At 59.8% G+C, this 13,190-nt stretch overlaps 1 protein-coding gene across 4 annotated transcripts in view; it reads right to left on the bottom strand.

The window, feature by feature from the left end:
• The window catches only part of ATP2B3 (ATPase plasma membrane Ca2+ transporting 3), a 55,712-nt gene extending 47,748 nt beyond the window's left edge, over positions 1-7,964 (bottom strand). For all 4 annotated transcript variants that reach the window (XM_059156628.1, XM_059156629.1, XM_059156630.1 and 1 more), the window contains exon 1: positions 7,736-7,964. The gene's annotated coding sequence lies outside the window, so the exon portion shown is untranslated. The remainder of the gene's footprint in view (positions 1-7,735) is intronic.
• Between the last annotated feature and the right edge of the window lie 5,226 nt (positions 7,965-13,190).

Here is a 13,190-nt window from a genome sequence, read left to right as displayed (position 1 = left end):
CCCCCATACCCGTGGTCTGGCTCATGGTGGCCTACACCCCTCCGGCTCTATCCCGTGAGCAGCTGGTGGGTCCCAGGCCTGCCCCGCAGAGCGCAGAGCACAGAGGGGGGGCCTGGCCTGTGGCCTCAGGAGGGGCAGGTGGGCGGAGACCCAGGAACACTGTGGCTGGCCTCTGGGGCGTGCCTCCAACTCCAAGTGGAGTCTCGGAGGTAGCAGAGCCCCATCCTCCTGGCTTTCGTAGAGGACACAGGGATAGAATGGAGTTATCCTCCCCCAAGTCTCCCCGACTCCATCTGTGCTACCACTCTGTTTGCCCCCCACCAGCTTCCAATCCCCTAAGCCAGCTGCAAACCACTGGAATTATGGGCAGCTGACGGCCATGGGTCACTGCAGGCCCAGGGGTGACTAAACAAGGAGACGACCGGGAAACACACACGTCCCTCCTGGGGAGAGGCTCCACAGGGACCCCACTGTGGGTCCTGGCAGGGAGAGGATCTGGTTTCTGGAAATAGGCTGAAGCCCTTGGGAAGACAGTCTTGGGGAGACTCATTGGGTCAAGGTCAGGGGCCAGGAGGACCGTCAGGGAAGGAGACCCACTTTCCTGTGGCCGGCGGGAGTCTGGAAGACCAGGCGCCAGTGGGGGATGGGGGATGTGGGGGGCAAACTTGGGCTCCGCCCTTGTGGTACTGACTGGGCTGGAGGCTCCAGTCAGGTCCATAGAGCCAACAGGACATGCAGGAAGGGCTGGCCAGGACTGTCACCATATGGGGAGCTTAGGTGCAGGTCACTCCAAGCACTTAGGAAAGACTTTGGCCTTGGCATTCCTTCGGGAAGGGAGTGGCAAGGGTGCTGGGTGAAGCAGAGAAGCCGTGTTCAGACTAAAGATGGGAGCTGAGTCGAGCTGGCCGTCTACGACCCGGACACCAATACGCTCGCACCACCTTTCCAGGCTAACTTTGGAGGAGCACCTGCGGCCAAAGGCGCTGGTAGAGGAGAGTGGCGGACAGGGAGGGCTACCTGCAAGGCCACCTTACCAGCCCTGACCGGCGACTCTGGCAGGACCTTCATCTCCCGAAAGATCAAGCCCGGCCAGAGACTGAAAGCCTGTTTCTGGCGGAGGACCCCAGCACACAAAGCCAGAAGGCATTTCCTGCAAAGGCCTGTGAGGACTCCACGAAGATCCTGCAGGGCCCCTCTCATGCTGGGACACCTCTACTGTGACAAGAACGTGGTGGGGCCTGACTTTCCCCCCAGCATACCCCACACCCCCACCCATTGGCAAAAACCGAGGGGTCACGGGAAGGAGGAACCAGGTGGGGTGGGGGGCACCCTGCTCTGGCTTGTGCCTGTGTCTGTGCCCTATGCTCCTGTCCCACTGCAGGTGTTGGGATAATCAGGTACGAGCCTTCCTCTGACTGCGAAGGTGACCCCACTCACGGGGCAGGGCTCAGGGACCCCAACAGTCCGAGGAGCCCAGACCGCCTGTGTCTAGACTGAGAGCCTCCCTCCTAGGCCTGTGGCTCCAAACCAAAATGGGAAATTCGGCCCCTGAGTTCTCCCAGGAGGACCAGACCTGAAGCCCGTTAAGGGGAGGGTGTCAGGGAAGGTCCCCTGGACCTGGCGTGGCAGGTGGAGGCTTGAACGTGGCCCGGAACTCACTCGCCCCAACACTTCCCCACGCTGCGCACCCAGGGCACTGAGCGCTTTCTGCCGGGCTGGTTGACTGTGGAGAAGGGTCCTCTGTGTCCGGTCACAACCCACGCCACCATCAGGCCCGTGTCAGCGATCGATCGTGCAGACAGTGGGTCGGCAGAGAGCCGACGCTCCACGAGTCTCAACCCCGGTTCAGGGTTTGCGCCCAAACGGCAGTGTCCGTGGATGCCCAGGGTCGGGATGGTTCAGGGATTGCTGGTGTTCCCAGGCCACTGAGGGGGAAAAGGGACTGCCGTGGCTCTTTGGAATCCTCCTGCCTTGGGGGCAAGCCAGAGACATGACTCCCGAAGAATAGCCCAAAGACCCTCTGGGTCCCGAGTCCCAGCAGCCTGGGCGAGGGTGTCAATTCCCACAGCTCCCCGGTTCCCGGCTTGCCAGCTTTGTTTCTGTTTCTTAATCAGGAGGCTCTGGTGCTCCTGGGCTGTCTGGCCATCCTCATCTGTGAGCCTTTGCTTCTGAGCACGCTCTCCTGCCTGCACTGTGTGTGTCTGTTAGGGAGACCCACAGTGTCTGTGGCGAGAAAAGGAGGTTTGCTCTGCTTTAAGATTGCTAAGGTGTGACCTGTAGGTCAGGTATTAAAAGATGCAAGGTGTGAGCCCACAGCCCTACTCCACATCAGAACCCATCTCGACTAAGGAGGCATCACACAGCGGCACACACGCGCACACATGCTGGGCAAACCAAGAAATGGATAGCTCTCAGATTTTTGTAAGGGATTTTGTGGGCCCGGAAGTAATGGAAGAAATAAAAAAAAAAAACGGATGACACGGAAAGTGTTTATCTCGTACACGAAAAAAATTCAAAGAATTTTCAAAATCACTTGCAACAAGTATGCTACGTTGTCAATATCGTTCACGAGTAAAGTTTGTCTAAACCTGCAAGAAAAACCCTAGTGTCTCAACAAATAAAGGTGAGAAAAGACAGGTCACTAGGAGAGAGAGAGAGAGAGAGAGAGAGAGAGAGAGAGAGAGAGAGAGGTACAACGAAATAAACGTGTGGAGGGATTGCTCACTCTGATGAGCAATTAAAGAAATAGATACTGAAGCAGAAATTTTGGCCCCAGATACTCCTGCCCGGCTGTTTGCTTATAACATGTAACATTGGCAAGGCTTCCGTGAGTCAGTCTTTCGGATGTACTAAAGAGCCCTTCTGGAGAACAGCTTGGCAGAACGAGCTTCTGTCTGGGCGCTCGCTCCTCGGGACAGGATGAATATCACCCACCAAGATGCTCGGCAGAGCCTCACGTATGACCCCAAAGCGGGTCTGATTGCCTGGGTCTTCGCAGATAGCCAAAAGAGTTAAGCAAATGGTCATCTCTTGAGAGAATATTATTCGGCCATTAAAAATGGTAATGACAGCCCCGAGGACTGGCTCGGTACGTCCCGGCTGCTGGATAAATTTGGAGTCCCTTCTTTGCCCAGGCCAAGTTCTTTCTTGAGTTTTGCAATAAGCACTTCACTGCTTTCAAAATCTTAAAAAAAAAAAAAAAATTAAACTATATCCATTTTGAACAAGATCATTTAGGAAGGGATTATATTGGTAAAGAAAGTGCTTCTGTGAAGGAAAAAATAGATCACACAATCTTGCCCATGGTGTAATTACAGTAATGTGAAAAGAAATGGACTCCATCTTCTACTTCTCCGTGTTTTATGAATCTTCATGTTAAGAGCATTATTTTTAAATGGAAGGAAGTCAATGTTATTTTTGCTGTTGTTGTTTTAGACCCAAGAACCTCACCCATCTGTGCAGAGCTGCACGGCCCCTCCGGCGTGTTCCAGGTGAGCGAGCCTGAGGCACATGGCAGGAGCCTAATCAGAATGGAGCAGGACCAGATCCACATTGGCCCCAAGCTAGTGTGTGCCAGGGCCTCGTGGAGGTCTGCTCCCAGAGTGAGGCGCTCTCTCACCATGTTTGTGGGGGCACCTGGGCCAGCCCTTGGCAATGGTGGCAGAGGCCCCCAACCTGTCCAGGGGACAGACAGGCTGCCCAGAGCCATCCATACCCACTGACACACTCCCTTTCAAGGAGCCGTGGGGGGACAGGCAGGGCAGAGAGCTCAGGGTCTGGGTGAGGCCTGGAGTCTGTCCTAGCTCTGAAGGAGCGCTATGTGACGGAACCTTCTGGAATGATGGAAATGTTCTCAATCTACCCTGTCTGACACAATAGCCGCGTGTGTCTACTGAGCACTTGAAGTGTGGCTAGTGAGGCTGAGAAACTGAATTTTAAATTTTACTGAATTTTAATTAAATTTCCCCTTGTGGTGAGTGGTACCGTGTTGGACTGCAAAGCCCCACACGGTGCCTCAAGATTGGTGCTGCAGGAAAGAAGTACTCGTTTGGATAAAAGGGGCTTCCTTTTACCGAGGGACCCACCTACAGACCCCAAGGCTCAGGACCACTTCACATCAGGTGCTCTCCAATAACACTGACCTAGCACCCCACCCACCCAACTCCGGTTTCAACCCAAGTCTCTGGAAACCTCTTGTGCTCCAAGCTCCCTGCCAGTCCTAGGGAGGTGGGAATCAGGAGAACTCTCCAGCGCTTTCCTCCCACCTGGACCACTTCATCCTGGAGCTCTGGTGGGTTCTGCCACGTCCTCAGCCATGGGCCCTCGACCTCATCCCCTTCCCAACCTTGGCAATGCAGGATGCCCAGCCTTCACTCCTGCATCTGAGTTCCCCTTTCCCTCCATCCTGGTGACGTGTGGGCTCAGATCCCGCTCTCCAGGCGGTACCCCAGGCCACCTTCCAGCACCTCCCACCCAACAGAAGGCACACAGGCAGGGGAGGGCTTTCCAGCCAGGCAGGGCAGGGAAGAGAGGAGCAGTGACGAGCTTTCTGGGAAATGACGGGTTTGGGGAGGAGACATGTGCATGTTCCAGGTCTCTGCCCGCCCTGCCCAGCAAAGGTACAACCAGAGCCTGGCTCCTGGGCCCAACTCGGAGACGGCAGTGATGAGGCTCTCGGGCGACCTGCCGTCAGATTTGAGCATCTACATTTGCTGCCACAGCCCAGGTCCCCGTCTGTCAGCTGCCATTCATGCACACCGAGACTGTGCCTTCGTAGAGGTGACCTGGAGGGGCCACGCAGACTTTACTGAAGAGTAGATCATCCCCCAACTTGCTTTGGATCGCTATAAATCCATGGTTTGTCCATTTCTCTCAGTGGGCAGACGGGGGCCCAGCTGGCTCAGCTCCGGAGCTGCAGGGTCTTCCCTGGGCTAGAGGTGCCCTCGATAATCAGCTCACGTGTACAACTACTGGCCTGCCTTCCCATCTTGGTTTTGCCACCTGCTGGCTGCATGACCTTGGGCAAGTTGCCTAACCTCTCTGGGCCTCAGTCCACTCATCTGCAAAATGGGGATAGTACCGGCCCTTGCTTCACTGGGTTGCCGTTTCAGTGAAGCGAAGGAGTGTCACAAAGCCCTGGGAAGAAGAGTGGCCGGTCCACGGCGAGTGCCGTTTTTATTACTGCCCTTACTGCTGTTATCTGATGTGCTCGGAACCTCTGCTGGAGACAGCAGCCCTCAGTTTAAGAGTGGAAGGAGGGTGTGCCATGGGCATAGCCCACATGCGTGCCGACAACTTGGTCTGTAAGCGGGAGGAGGAAGCCAGGCCTGGCTTTGCCGGCTTCAAGGGCACCAGCTCTCAGAGCCCCCAGCGACCCACCAGGGCACTCTTGTCCTGTCCACCGGGATCAGGAGGGGCCCCCTCTATAAGCCACGCTGGGGGAGGGGGAGGGACCAAAGCTGACCCCAGCACCCTTGGCTGCCTTCCTGGGCTGGGAGAAGATGTTCGGGGACGGAGAGTGCTCACTGACTCAGGGCCTGGCCTCTCCCCACTCGCTCGCAAATGATTCAACCTCCGAAGTTCCAGCTTAGAATCCTGAAATGTCAGCGGACTCTCCGAGACCCACCCCTACCTTCCTTAGGCCTGGAAGGGACTTGGCCAAGGTCACAAAGACCATCAAGCCCAGAGCTGGCACCAAATTGAGCTCCTGGTTAGGCCAAGACACCCCCTTCCAGCCACCTTTGCCAGCCAGGGTCCTGCTGCCACACCCCTGCTGTTTGTAGCTCTCTCCCCAGGGCGCTCTTAACCTTGGGGGCTTCCTTCCCCAAGGAATGGCTTTCCTTCTGGCTCTGCGCAAAGCCCCCTCCCACGCCACCCCAGTTCCATCTGCCTGCGCTCCCCCCCCCCAACACACACACACTTCTGTGCCAGAACTGCCTGCCCCTTTGCTAGAACCACCTGGCAGCACGGGGCAGGGACCAGGTTGATTTGATCAAGACTAGCTGTGTCCTTGGCCGTCCCTCTCCTCCAGGCCAACAGCAGGGACAATCAATGCCCTGGGACCGAAGCTGTCCAGCCCCTTCCAACTGGCTCGCTCTCCAGGGGCCAGCTCACCCGCACACACTCAGCCAGCCTAAGGCCCTGGCAGCCCCCCAACCCTCTCCTCTGTGGGCCAGTTCTGGTAGGGGCTCCCAGCTCCCTGCTTACCAGCCACATGGCCTTGGTTTCCTCAACTGTGCAAGAGGGCAGTGCAAAGCACACCTTACATGTGATATGGATAGAGAGATTCAGCCGGGGGTGGGGGGAGTGGGGGGTCCTCCAGGAACCTGCTCAGAATGGTGCTGGAACACATGGGAGGCGCTCTGCCCCACCAGGCTCCTGGCAGTGTCCCCACCCGTCCGTCCATCCATCCATCCAGTCAAGGTAGGGCCAAGTCCTTTCTCTCGAGGCCTCAATTACCCCAACTGAGAAATGGGAACAAAGAGCCCAGCCTTGCCTCTCTCATCCGGTGATTCTGCAGATTCAGCGAGGTCAAGGTCATGAACGTGCCACACAGAAACCTGTACCCACTTGGAGTCAGGCCTATGCTGGGCACTCAAGGGCTCTCTGCCTTATAATGCTCACGGACTACTGAAGTGTGATGGCAGTGAAGGGGACACAAAGCTAGTGGGTGAACGGGGGGGGGGGGGGGGTGCCTTCCAGGCTGGGAGCCAGGGGAGATTGGGTTGGCCAGGGTCAAGGCTGAACTCGTTCCTGTGGCCAGCGGGAACCCACTTTGGGTCCAAAGCTCAATGACCTCATCTTTGAAATACCGAGGGGGCACACTCACTTGCCTGGCCCCGGGGAGCGTCAAGCTCCTCGTTGAGGGGTGCTGGTCCTGCCCTGCCCCTTGAGGTACTGTTTCCACACATTCTTCCCAGCCCCCACCCCAAGACTGCCTACATCTCAGCCCTGGGCCATGCCTCTGTCCTGTCTGCCACCCCTCCTCAGAGGGCCAGCTGCTAAGCCCGCAGGGACCAGCAGAAGGAAAGGGACCAGGTCCTAAAGACAGACTCTGCCCGTCCAAGGCGGAGACCCAGGGCTCCCTCCTTTGGGAGATGCCGCACCAGCCTCCAAATTCCAGAATCCTAAACCCAGAGAACACTGAGGCCCAATAGAAGCCATCTGGCCAAGGTCACACAGGTGAGGAGGGGGAGGACAGCTGTGGGCGGAGGGATGGAAAGTGTGGCCTGGGAGGCTTGTTGTTGGCGCTGCCCGGGCAGGTGGCAGGGTCTGCTGGGCAGCTGTGTGGGCGTGCGGGGGACAGTGTAGGAACGCGTGAGGGTTTCTCAGTGTGTTGGGGGAAGATGACACAGTGCGAGGGCGCGGGGCGGGGGGAGGGGGTGTCGAGAGACTCTGGGAAGGTGCACAGCGCAACCTGGCTCTAGCCCAGGCCCCGGAGGCCAGGCTCTGCCCGCCCAGGACCCCGCCCGCAGCCCCCGGCGGCCTTCCCACCCCCCCACCGGCGGAGATGCGCGTGCGCGCGGGATGCGGGGCGCGGGGTGCGGGGCGCTGCCCGCCAGCCCAGGGCCCCCGAGGTGACGCGCGGCGCCGCAAGGACACGCAGGCCGGACGCGGGGCGCAGGTGCGGTGGGCGGGGACCCGCGTCCCCCCACCTGCCGGCCGCGCCACCTGCTGGGCCGCCCGCCCCGCCCGCCCCGCCCGCCCCTGCCTGCGCGCCCCAGGCACCACTTACCCGGTCCCGGGCACGGCCGACGCCGCGGCCTCGGCTCCAGCGGCTGCTGTCGCTGCAGACGGGCGCCTGGCGGGCAGCGATCCGCTCCAAGGACGGAAAGGCCCGGGCACAGGGCGACCTGGCCGGAGGCGCCGGGCGCGACCCTCCGCGGCAGGCGAGAGCTGCGGCCGAGTGCTCCTCACGCTCCGCACCGGCGGCGGCGGGCGACGCGGCGCGCTCGGCTCCAGCCGCAGCTCTGAGCGCGGAGGGAGGGAGGGAGGAGGGAGGGAGGGGAAGGAGGCGGGGGTGGGGGGGAGGGGGGAGGAGGAGAAGGGAGGAGGGAGCGGGCGCGGGGGGCGGCGCGCCGCGCGGGGGCCGCGGGGCTCCAGAGCCACGCTCCTGGAGCGCGCCCTGCTGTCCCCGGGGATGCGCGGGGGTGCCTGTCCTTCCGGGTCTGCCAGTGCCCCCGGAGGGCGCTAGCGGATGAGAGGTGGGCTTGGCTGGAAACCTGGGGGCCCTGGCACCTGGGAGTGCAGGGAAAGAGCGATGAGCATGTGACTGGGACACCCGGACTGCTGCTCCCTCTCAAGACCCCTGTCCTCGGGGGCCCTCTCCCTCACAGTCAGGTGGAGTGTGGAGCGGGGTTGCTGAGTGGTAGCGAGGGCTTCTTGGGCGCCTGAGGTTTCCCAGGGGGTCATGATGCTCTTGGAGCTGCCTGCTATTGGGAATATGACAACTAAAAGCGTCTTTGGGGAGGAAACTGGAGCTTATGGCAGATTTTCAAAGTTGTGACCCCAAAAGGTTATCACATAAACACCATTACACAGGACGCAGAGTTACTGCACACAGGTGGACACCCGAGACAGACGCACAGGGACACATACGTTCCAGGCACAAGTGGAGACAGACACAGACAAGCCCCGATGTAGGGAAGACCATACGCACCAGCACACATTGGCACATCCATGGGCACACACCGAGTGTGCCCATGGACACCCTGCAGCCAGGGGCAAGCTGGCTGACCCGTGCCACCGGTCTTTAGGGTCCCAAGCTTCCCAGTTCCCAAGTTCTCAGTTCCTCTCCAAACTCAGAGGAGGCCTTTGCCACCATCTGAGGGCATCAGAATCCCCAGAGGGCTGAGCGTAGGAAAGAGAAGTGACAGGCCCACAAGTAGGCCTCACCACCTCGGAGCATGCAGGGCTCAGAGCGCAAGAATGCGGCAGGTAGAAGACACTTGGACATAGCCACAAATTCTTTCTTGCCTCGGACAAGCAGAGTCCCAGGGTGTCCTGTGTGCAAGGGCCGTGCTGGGCACTGGGGACACAGTAGGGGCCACAGAATAGGGAGCTGGTGGGCAGAGTGAATGTGCGGTCAGAAAAGTGGGGTAAGGGCCCTCAGGGAATATTGATGAGGGAGCGAAAGATGGTGCAGGTGGGGGGGGGAGCTCAAGGAAGCCTTCCAGGAGGAGGTGCTTGTTGTGACAGAGACCTATAGGACTCGAAGGGTCTGCCCTGGGCCAGGGGACTACCATAGCTCCCCCGAGTTTGCATATGTGCTCAATCGCACTCCCATTCACACACAAGACCGTCCTCATCTAGCCCACGCTTACTCGCTGACACGCTACACACTCACAAGTCAGTCACACGTACTGGTGCCAACGTGCAGACGCTCCCACCCAACGATTCACATAGAGTTACATGCTGTCATGCTCGCACACTTGTACACACTTGTATACCTAGTCGACCGCATTCCCACTCATGCACAATTATTTACATACACGCACGCTCGTGCCCACGCTCGCCGGTTGAGTTGTGCGCACACACTCACGCTCCGAGCTCTCACGCAGTTGTCCGCCCATGTTGTTACACTCTCATTCTCACACACGCTCACATGCTCGCTCACACATACTCACACACACGACTTGTGCATTTCTCTTGTGGGTTTGCAGGTGCCTCCACAGGTGGGGGGTTGCCCCAGCGGGTGCAGCTGGCAGTGAGTCTGGCTCCCTCGGCCCCACAGCCCCAGAGCCGAAGCTTCTGTGCCCGAGCTCAGCGTTGCCTGCGGAGCCTCCCACCGTCTTGGAGTTGCTCTTCCTGCCGCCCCACACTCGGAGCGACCCCGGACCCCACCTGAAGCCCATCGTGCAGCTGGGCTGCCGGCCCACCTCCCGGGAGGGTAGAGGGTGGGAGCACGCCCGAGAGCCTCTGGCCTCCTCTACCCCACAGGTGCAAGCTGGGTCCCCGCGCCCGGTGTGGCAGGCTTCCTGCAGTCCGGCCTGGTGGCATGTCCTTTGGTCCCTGGCCTGAGGTCCCTGGCTGCTGGCAAACGTTCAGTTATTGGTCAGCCTCTGGGCAGAAATGTGTTGGCAGCCCGGGGAGGAGAGGTGCTTAGAGGGAGGGGAGAGGCTCACGCGCGCAGGCCCGGGAGTGGCTGAAGAGAAGAGCCGGGACTCCTTTGGGACAGGATCACCACCTTCCTTCAGGGGTCAGGGACCTACTGATCGCCGATGGCTGCCCACGTGGGGGCATTGGCACCATCACGTGAAGTCCGTCTGGTTCCCACCTCTTGCTGGAGTTGCCCTTGAACACCCAGAGGGAAGAAACGAGTCGAGGGGAGAAAAATCAGAGGCAAGGAACACTCACCACCACCCCTTCGTCTCTTTCCTAGGGGTACTGCCAAGGGCTAGCCCAGGCCAGAGTTGGCTGTGCCACACGCCTTTGTGATGAGGCCCACTGTGGCCAAAGTCAGCTGGCCAAGGAACAAGGTATGTGGCCTTCAGGAGAGCTGAAGGGACTGGACCACAGCTCCACGGGATGTCCTGAAAATGCCCAGTCTCTGGCAAATGGCAATCCCCAAAGAGCTAATGAGCTAGGAGAGGGGATGGCCCCCTTCCTGTGGTTCAAAACTGTTGGTCCCCAGCCTTGTGGCCTGAGGTCAAGAGGGAGGTCTGAGACCTGGGAAGTGAGCGAGCCTGGGTGCCAGGGAAACTCTCCCACTGTCATCAATGGCCTCTGCTCCTTGGCCAGCCCCTCTTGGTTTTTCCATCTGCACAGAGGTGGGTGGGGGGAAAGTTCTAGAAAGTTCTTCCTTACATCAAGGCCTGTGTCCTGTACTGAAAATGCTAATGGGGCAGCTTCAGGGAGGCCCGCAACTCGGGCCGGGGTGCGGCAGGAGAAGGTGTTTGGCTGAGCGGCCCAGACCTCCCTGCTTCCCTGAAGCCTCCTCTGTTCCTTTCCTCAGTCCGCACTGTGCTGTTACCCTTTCCTGCCCCCCCAGGAGCCCCAGGCCTTGGTTGGTGCCCCTGACTCTTACATGGTCAGCTGCCTCCACCCGGGACGTCTCAAAGGGGTTCTTGGCCCAAGAAACAAAGCCAAGAACGAGAGGCCCGCCCTCAGGCCCGTCTCCCTCCAGCCTGCCCACTGACTGCATAAGAGGAACCCACACTCCCTCTTCCTACTGACCACCCCCGCCTTGTCACCTGCCTCCAGTGCTCCCCCTCCCCCACTGCCGCCTGCTTTCTTCAGCCGACTGACTGGCCCCACTTCACCACACCCCTCTTCCTGGGCCCAGCAGCGGCCTCCCCTCCCCCCTGCCTGGTCTCCCTCCTGCTACTTTTGGTGTGGCTGTCACAGTCTCCTCTGGGGACAGGAATTCCTCAGCCCAGCCTTGAAGTAGGGGAACTTCTGGCCCGGCCTCAGGGCCCTCTCTTTTCTGAGTGTCCACTGTCTCCCTGACTGAGAGCGGAGAGCATAGACCCTTCCTTCTCCCTTCTTCTAAGGCCTTGGGGGCCACCGTCACGCTGGGGCCTCCAGATCAGCCAACACCTGCGGCCCTATGGCAGGCTGAAATGCCCCCGCACACACGTGGGATTAAGTTAAGGATCTTGACATGGAGAGATCATCCCAGATTATCTGGGTAGGCCCTAAATGCAGTGACAAGTGTCCTTATAAGAGAGAGGCAGAGAGAGATCACACACACACACACACACACACACACACACACACACACACGAAGCAGTGTGAAGACAGGGGGCGTCTGGAGGGGTAGCCTGAAGCAAGGAAGGACCGGAGCCACCAGAAGCTGGGAGAAGTGGGAAGGAGCTTCCCCTTGAGTTTTTGGAGGGAGCACGGCCCTGCTGACACCTTGATTTTCCAGGAAACTCCTATCAGCCCCTGACCTGGCCCCCAACAAGTCCCGGGCACCCCCAGACCTCCTCTAGGACCTTGCAGGCACTCGGTCTCAATAGCTTCTACCCCAGTTCCTCTCTCCTTTTCAGGAGCAGCTCAGGTCTGGCAAGGGCGAGATGGCCTTTTGGGCATGACCGCTCCTGCCACCAGGCTCTGGTCTCCCGGGCTAGCAGCAGGCCCCGGGGCCCCCCAGTGTCAGAGCTGCCCCGGTCTCCAGAGCCGCGGGCCGTGGTGGCTCCATGCTTTGCCTCTTCCCACAGCCCCCGCCTTCCCGAGACCAGAGCCCAGAGCCCACAGGGAGGGGGCCTGGAGACCCCAGGGGGGGACCAGAAGTGAATGAACAAGTTCTCAGAGCAGCCCCTCCAGCTGCCCCTTGGGGCCCTTCAAGGAGGGGTTGACCTTCTGAGGTGCCCTGCCCCCATCCCCGGCCATGGTCTGGGGACGCCTGGCGGGCCGCCCCTCTGACAAGCCCTAACTTGTCTAAACCGAAGCAATGGATTCAGCTTAGGCTCCAGCTGGGCCCCGCTATGGCCAGAAGGCACCTGACCTGCAGTAAGTACTTGGAAATGTACCCCCACTCCAGCCCCGTGTCTCCTTGGCAGCCACTCCCCCGTAGGACAGCCCTCCCTGAGTGAGCTGCTCCCGTGACTTTCAGGGCCTGTGTGTGTGTGTGTGCGTGTGTGTGCACCTGTGTGTGCGTCTGTGTGTGTGCTCGCGCACCTGTGCCTGCTCTGGCTCTCTCTCTCTCTCTTAGATGCGTCCTCTGAGCTGTGTCCACGCCCCCAGAGCTCCTGGGGTCTCCTGACCCTCAGGTCCTGTTCCTTGTGGCCCCTTCCTCTTCCTCCAGGGGCCTCAGGCCGGGGAGGGCTGCCACACCCTCAGCCTGCCTGCTGCCTGTCACCCCACATCCAATCTGTCCCCAAGTCTAGAGGCTGGAAGCTGGATCCTCCTCCCTCGGTTGCTGTGGCTTTGGGGGCACAGCAGAGGCTCTGTACCTGGGCCCCCTGAGCCCCTCCATCTGCCTGCAGCTCACCCCATGTCTCCCCGTGACTGCAGCTAGGCTCCGAGCTCCACGAGGAGGGCCCTCTTGGGGCACCAGGCCGGATCACCTTCATGGTGCCCTGGCTTTTATTCCTGAGCCCAAGCAGTCCCAACTTGGGTATGGTCATTGTCGCCATCATCTAATAGTTTGCAGCACACTTGACAGCGGAGCGAGACCAGGTCTGTGCCCCCTGCTGCGGGCGTGGGACCGTTTTCCAACCAGGACTTGTGAGCTCTTCTGTGGTGTG

The sequence above is a fragment of the Mustela lutreola genome, chromosome X (assembly GCF_030435805.1).
Source record: "Mustela lutreola isolate mMusLut2 chromosome X, mMusLut2.pri, whole genome shotgun sequence".
In the NCBI taxonomy this organism is placed as follows: domain Eukaryota; kingdom Metazoa; phylum Chordata; class Mammalia; order Carnivora; family Mustelidae; genus Mustela; species Mustela lutreola.
Note: the sequence above shows the minus strand (reverse complement) of the source record. Positions and strands in the feature narration are given on the sequence as shown.